Here is an 8,067-nt window from a genome sequence, read left to right on the forward strand (position 1 = left end):
ATCTTTACGTAGATAATTATTTGCTAAATAACAAAAACTGGACTCCTTCCTGAGTACCCTTATACTAGTTTGAACAGAATTTGGAAACATTTCCTCAGTCCTTTGGGAAAGAATTTAGCATTTATTCCAAGATTATTAGCAAGAAATATCAGCTGGCTTCTAGTCCTTTCAGTGGCAGCTTATCACAAATGCTGGGGAGTTAATGGTAATCTCAACGCAGTGTAAAAACATTGATTTATAATTTAAATTATGAAGGTTTGAGAAGCTTCTAACTAGGTTTTACATTTTATTTAATGCACATATTTTAAGTATTGCTGATTCTTTACTAAGGAGAATAACATTTCCAAATGATGGTTGGGAAATATACCGTGACCTGATGCCCTTCTCAAAATCCTCTGATATTTTCTAGTTCCTCTTTGGTCTCTGTAAGCATTAAGTCATCTCTGAAATGAGTTTATAGATCCCCCAGTCTTTCCTCTGTAGGTTATTCAACATCTCTGCTGTCCTACCTCACCCTTTCCAATTCTGTCCCATCAAAATGAATCATACTTGTACCACTGATATTTGCTTCCCAAATACTGACTGCCAATATAAATCACAATTCTGGCCCATAGCATTACAGGAAAACTAAATAAAATAAAAATAAAAAACAATTAAAAAAACCACAAGACACTACATATTTGTTAATGACAATTAAAGAAGGACAACATCATTTTTCCTTCTTCCCACTCACACTGCTGTAACAGTACGTTAGCTAGTCCACCTCAGGCTGCAATACCAGATCCATATGTTCTCAGGAGCCCATCTTTCTTTCTCTCTGTCTGGCTTTCATAAGTTAAGTCCAGATTGTCAGGGATGGAGCAAGCAAAGTCAGAAAATACTCAAAGTAACCCAAGCTCACAGTATGCAGACAGGCTCACATTGCTGATGCTGACTGGACTTGTGATACTGAGGCTATCCATAGCCTAACACACCTCTGTGGGAAAAGAAAATTCTTAAGTAGTAGGTTCCTGTCATTTCCACTCAAAAAATAACACAACTCCAGTTTTTCAGTCAAGCTCTTGGGGTTCTTAAAACCACATCTCACCTGTAACAATGAGATTTTCAGGAGAAATAACAAAATGGAACAAGAATAGTCTAAGAAGTTCTAGGGTGGGTTACAGGTCAAGCAGTCGATGACTAAGTTTAATCACCTACAGAGAACAGTAACATCCCTGAAATAGCCCAAAATGCTATGAAACAGAACTTGTATGCAGAAAGCAAGGACAACAGACCTTTTAATTTACTGGTCTTACTACTGTGGTTATGATAATAGTGATGGGTCAGAGTGTTCCCATTACATCAACGGCTCTAAAATTAGTCCCTAAGATCATTTTTAGAGAAAATGAAATGCCACTGTACTCCATATAGCATTAACAGGTCCTAATTATTTGCTGAAACAACATTTTATTTACCGTCTGTGCTCTAAAGTCCCTCCAAGATGGTTGCAGTCAAGTGCCTGGATCTGGATGCTGAGCTTGTTCTGAATGCTGGCAGGTTTGGGGTGCCAGTCAAGTTATCTTACCAGATTTGGCCAGTAGGCCAGAAATTGAACACATATGAAGGTCTGAATGGCACACTGGGCACAAATGCAGGAACGTGACTTATGCTATTTAATGGCTTCAGTAAGCCAAAACTGAATTTTGTCTGCAAGAGATATCTGTGTTCACAGATGTTATACATGTCAATCATAACATTCACTTGTGGTTATAGCACAGAAGGGAATTTGGCATAAAAAAATTAGGCCCATCACACTTAGCAGCACTTCAGCATTTGATTAAGTGCAAAGGTTTTAAAACAATATCAGTGAAGTACATTAAATTTAACAGACTAAAAGGTACTTACAGAACAGTGCTTCTTAAAGTGCATGTTAGAATACTGAGTGCTGTGGAAGAATAATACGTTAAAAAATTTGACACCTACATATCTGTTTCATTACAAGAAATGAATTATGGTGGTTTCCAATACTACTACTACACACAACAATAAATACACGTATCCATAGAAGTGTTAGATAGGCAAGGATGTGTGCTATTACTTTGGTTGCATGTGGAATGTGATCTACAGTGTTACCCCATTTAAGTTCCGTGGCTGAAACAACTTTCCCAATAGTGCTTCCTGTCAAAGAACACAGATTACTACAAGAAAAAAAATGCAATATTTTTTGAATAAATAGTTTTTCAGAAATAGTTATTCCTACAGTAATAATTTTACTGTTAGAAAAAAGATAAGAAAAGATACTCTTTCACCTTGCCTTTTCTCCACCATTTTTTCTTCTTTCAGTTTCCAGCAGTAAAAAGGGAAGAAGTAGAAACAGAGACAAAATCCTCAAAGAAATGGAAAGCCTTTGTGGCTTTCAAAGATAAAGCAAAACTTTTCCATATGGAAAGTCTGGAAAAATTAGAGAATAACAGTTTCAATCAAGTAAAATTTTCGCAACAATTTTAACAAAACAGAAATTCACTCTGAATTTTAATTTTTTCTTTTCCTCTCATCAATACAATTTGTTGCATTTCAAAACCTCGTACAATAAGGGCAGCCAGCCTACAAGTCTGGAAGGGAATTGAACACGTTATTGGTAGATGATTTCAACGTAGCCACAGGGGGAATGCATTTAAAGGTCCATATGTTTGTCTGGCACCAAATCAAGTTCCATTAAATAACACAGTATTCAGCTACACAACAAATTTACTTACCATATATCTCACATAAGAACTAATTTGTTTGATAGGAATATTGCTGATGTTTATATTGGTTTACTGTAATGAAAACAGTATTTTCCAAACTATGAACGAATGCATACCAGTAGTTTTACAGTGGCTTTACCAAAGTACTAGTAGTGCTTCAAAAAGGGATTTTATACAATATATATGTTTCTCAGTGCTACTCACGCCACATGTAAGGGGCTCTGCTACAAAGAGGGAATGTTCTTGTAACACTAGCAGAGTAGAGTTGGTAATAGGGAGAACTGCTAAGGTCAGCAGATAATTCCAAGCTCAGCAGCTTTCTGTATCTGAAAACACTTTCAGAAAAACTGAGAACTGCATCCAGTCCTGGCAGAGTGGACTGGTAGAGTACAATACAAGGCTCCTCTTTCTCATGGTGCTCTACAGAACTTATGAGGTACTTCCTGCTTTAGTGAAGCACCAACAACTTAAATTTTAGATGTGAAACTAGGGTCTTTCCATAAAAACACAATTCACATACTGTTTCCTATCTGGTTAACAAAGTTGCCAAATATTTTCCTATACAGAAAAACATTGGTGACAGAATTGTGCTATAAAAACAATAGAACATCTTGAGGATTTCACTTAATAATTCCATGTGGTCTGGCATTAATCAATTGGACATCTTCAGAAAAAAATATGCTTCCTTAGTGGGGAAAATACTGTTCTTCCAAGAAAGTCACCTTCAGTGTTTCACATGTTTATATTTTTGCTTAGAGAAGCATCATTTTAAAACAACAATTGAGAAGGAGCCAAGGATGATTTAATGACGCACTTACTGAAAGCTCTGCAAATTGTCTTTTTTTTTTGCCAGCTTTCAATATACAAAATCTGCCTTGGCACTTGTACTCTTAATATCACATTCTTTTCTTTTCACCAGGACAGTTCTGACTTCTGGTTATGAGTTTTGCTAAATTATAAATACAAACAGAAGCATGGACCATATTGCTTCCAAATAATATGTCAATATATTATTAAAAATGCAGACAGCCCCATCTTCCATTTTTGATCTGGTTCATTATCTATAAGAATTATTTTAAATTAGCATATGATACTCTATATCACCTTGTCTCTTGTAGCACATGTTATCTTAGCATGAAAATCTTTCACTATAAAGAAAAATCTACAGTTTTCTAAATGTAAAGCTTATATATAGTGTCATGGAACTGGTTACTACTCTGCAGGATGACTGTCCAACAGGAGAGGGAATCTAATACTGAACAGCCTTCTCCCTTCCCAAACCAGTGGAGAAGGGAAGATGAAAGTTCTAATTCTAACAGAAAAATAGTCTGATGCATAACAAATAAAGGACTTTTCCGACTTTCAAGCCCTGACTTTATCACTGGGTGTTTATTTAGTTAATTTAGACTGTGAACTGCTCAACGGAAATGCTGGAAAGCATTCATTTCTTTCAAAAGTGAAGGATCAACACTTAAAGGTAGATCTATTGACAAAAGGTAGATCTATAGATAAAACCTAATTTAAGTTTCTGCATACTTGAAAAAATTCTACTGATGGCAATGCAGTTGTTCTCACCCACAAGGCCACCAGTCAATCACTACTATTTCTGCACAGCAAATGCGATGAAGGGAAGTTCCATTTTCATTTATAATTAAGTTTGCTGCTGTAATGATACATCATGTTAACATGTAAATTATTCTATCTTAAACTTCAGGAGAAAGCAAGCCTAAACCAGAGATCTTCCTCAGGATCTACATTAACTGGGCTGAAGATCAGCAATTCAAAATCACAGCTATGAAAGGGAAGGATGGTCAAACAGATGGTCAAACATTTAACCATTCTTCCTGCTCTGGAAGTTCTAAATCACTGCCTTAGCATTTTTGGCATACTACTGTGACCAAGGTTCATTGCTATTTTGGCTCCTCTCCACAAGACCTTGGCTACATTAAGCACTTCATCCCAAACCCTCCAATCTAAAACAAGATTAACTGAAGTTAGTTAAGTCAGATTCAACAGTGGGAACTATAGGCTTTAAGGCAGTAGAGGTTGTTCATATGTATATTAAGTATCAATCAGTATTCACCTGAAATGCGCTTCAGAGAGGATTTTTTAATTTGAGATCAACTATGACTAAAGGCAAGACTTGCAGTCTGATTTAGTTCTGCATGTTTCAAAGGCTAAGAACCAGCAGAAGTCATACATATAAATTTTGTATTGCATACATGATAGTAACATCTCTCAATGGCTCATTTAATTCAAGCTACAATTTTATGTTAAATGTCTACCAGTTCTCAATCTGATAAACACCTTCTGGTGCTCTTTTATAAAGACAAATATTCTCACTCACAGCTCTGTACAGGAAAAACACTTGTCTCCCATATTCTGGGCCAGTGCTACTGATCACTCAGTAACTAAGACACGAACAGGATGCAGTAGAGTCCCACAGCAGTGTACCGAGAAACATTTGAGCATGTAATTTGATATTGAAAATAGAACTGCCAGCTGTTTCTTCTGAATAGCGATATCACATTCCCCCAATACAAAGAAAAAAATAAATGTATTTGGAAAATGCATGAATTAGTAATTGCGTTATTTCCTTTATCTAGAGCACCTTTAACTAGAAAGGAATTAAGGTTGAGTCTAGAGAAAAAAAGTCATGGAATAAGTCTTTTTTTTTTTTTCTTTCTCCTGAGATCTCTCAGTGTACTTACCTGTCCTAGGACAAATGTCAACAGAAAAATAAAATGCTAGTGTGTTCCTCCATTTATGCCTTAACAAATTTCACTATGTTATAGTCCACTAGGTTCCCATTTCCACATACTGCCATCTGGATCTCATCTTTACGAACACAAGTTACATTCACCCACTTACTTGGCTCACTTCATCCGTAGAGACTTGTTAAATGTCTTTAAATATTATTTACTAAAAAAACTAAAGCTAAAGATTTAACAGGAGAAGAGATTAAGTAGAAAACGTTTTACTTTAAGGCCAAAATTACATTACCAATGATTTTTGGCTTCCTACATTGATCAGCTGATTTCTGCCTTCATTATTTACATTTGTTCTCTGGCTCTGCACACTTGTTCTAAAACACTAATTACTCAGAAGGTATAGAAGTTCACAGCCATGATCTAGTCACAGGCTTCAGACATCTGAAATACAAATGTGTAGCATCAGAAAGTTAAGAAGAGTCCAGATGCTATCACTTCATTTCTGAAGCAGTGTAGAACACATTCACTGAGCATAAACAAAGTTGTTTCATTTAAACTAGTTCTCTTCCACCCACTAAGTTGATTTTCATTAAAAAAAAGTACCAAGCTCCATTAAGAGCTATCAATATTTTTAGAATCAAAGTTCACGTTTAAATGCTAAACTCTACTTTAAGCTTGGGAAAAAAAAAAAGACCTCAGAAGAGCTATACTAGGACTATGAGCAGTATGTTAATTACCTGCTCCTGCCTTCTCTGGATTGGTATAGAACCATCTTTTTTCTAGTTAATGCTCTTGTGCCTCCAGTTGCACAAGTGATAGATCCATTTTCAGCACTGAAGATTTGAAATTTATTCTTCAAAGTGATGTACAAGGCTGTATCAATAAACGTGTTTTTTCTCCTTCAAAATGAAAAAAATAGGACCTTGAGTTTGTTCTAATTATATGGCACCCAACTCCCTAACATATACATAAACATCCTTAAATGTATCGGGAGGGAAGGGTTAAGAATCAATGGAAACACTTTAATTTCTTCCTCTGAATCTACATGCAAGTGATAAGACATCAAATTCAGGGCTCTGTATGCCCTAGCATTTCAAATTGCAACTCTGTCTCAATAGTACAAAACCAGATCAAAGAATTGTAAAATGTGTAGTACATTAGAATAGTTGAGTTGACAGTTAACTAGAAGTATAATCAACTCTAAGCCCCGAGCAATTCAGGGCTAACCAAAAATTAAAACATATTAATAAGAGCATTGTCCAAATTCTCTGGATCACTGACAGGCATGGGGAAGAAACCACCTCTCTAAGAAGCCTGTTTCAGTGTCTCACTGCTTGTTCTCATGATAAATATGTTGTTCATACTGTCCAATCTGACCCGCACCTGGTGCAGATTTGTGCCATTCCCATCCTTCCATTGGTTCCCAGAAGAAGAGCTTGACATCTCCCTGTTTACCCTCCTCAAGAAGCTACAGAGAGCAATGAGGCAGCCTCTCAGCCTCCTCTTCTCCAGACTGGATTGTCTACAGGTCCTCAGGCTTTCCTCACAGGACATGCCTGTTACAGCTTTGAAGCATTCAGTGCAGGGCAACAATCTGTCTAGATCCCCCTGCAAGGCTCCAGAGTCAATGGCACCTTCTAGTTTGGATCTCACCTGCAACCCTAAACACTGCTAGGGATTCTCCTGCAACCAGATCATTAATAAAAATGGAAGTAACACTCAACAACTTTGAATAAGCAACATGAAATCAGTTAGTTAAAAAAAAGCTCCTTCCAGTCTTCAAGCATTCTACCAAGTACTTAAAACTCCACCCAGCAATTAACAAGTACATCCTGTGGCTGTAGCGCCTTAAGCTTTGTTGAGATGCCCTTTTAGATAACAAACCACCACTCTGAGCCCTAGTATATATTTAAAAGACTTATTTTAAAACTATTGTAAAAACTACCCAGGTCAAAAGGTAAGCCCAAACAACCAAAAATCTTCCTGGATTCCTTCTGTAACGTTCTGTCAAGCAGCTGGGATAACTTTGGCTACTAAAATTTTCTTTTGACTACAGATTTAATAGCAGGCCCATGGTCTTTAAGGACCAATATTACCTCTGGTGTGGGGTAAATAACTCCCAAGGATGGTACTTCACAAAGAAATAGTACAGATGATGGTATATTTTGAGTAGCTCTATATAGACAATATACAAATAATACAAAAGAGAGGATGGCTCACCTTCAGGATGACAAGACTCGCAGGGGATTCCACGTGGGAGGGATCTTCAAGAAGAGATCCTTCCCTGGTGGTGGTCAGCCCTTAAATGGGGTTTGGGAGAGGTGGAGCCAGGCTCCACCCTTTCCAATCACACAGGTATATCACCTCCACCTGTGCCACCATGGCTGACTTGGTGCTCACCTCAGGTGACCGATCAGTGGTTCAGGCCAAGATTCAGCAGTTCCCATACGCTCTGGCCAATTCTCAATTCCAACAGCAGTTCAACTTTTTCTAGGCAAAGTTCCAAACTATTTGTCCAGTCTTAGCAAGGCACCATCTGGGACACAGCACCACACCATCATCAAACCAACGGACTAAACGTCACACTGCCCTCTCTAGCTTCTGGCAGATCAAATGAAAACATCATTCTC

Source organism: Cyrtonyx montezumae, unplaced genomic scaffold (assembly GCF_038088225.1).
Source record: "Cyrtonyx montezumae isolate F1298 unplaced genomic scaffold, pur_monq_1.0 scaffold_0, whole genome shotgun sequence".
In the NCBI taxonomy this organism is placed as follows: Eukaryota; Metazoa; Chordata; class Aves; order Galliformes; family Odontophoridae; genus Cyrtonyx; species Cyrtonyx montezumae.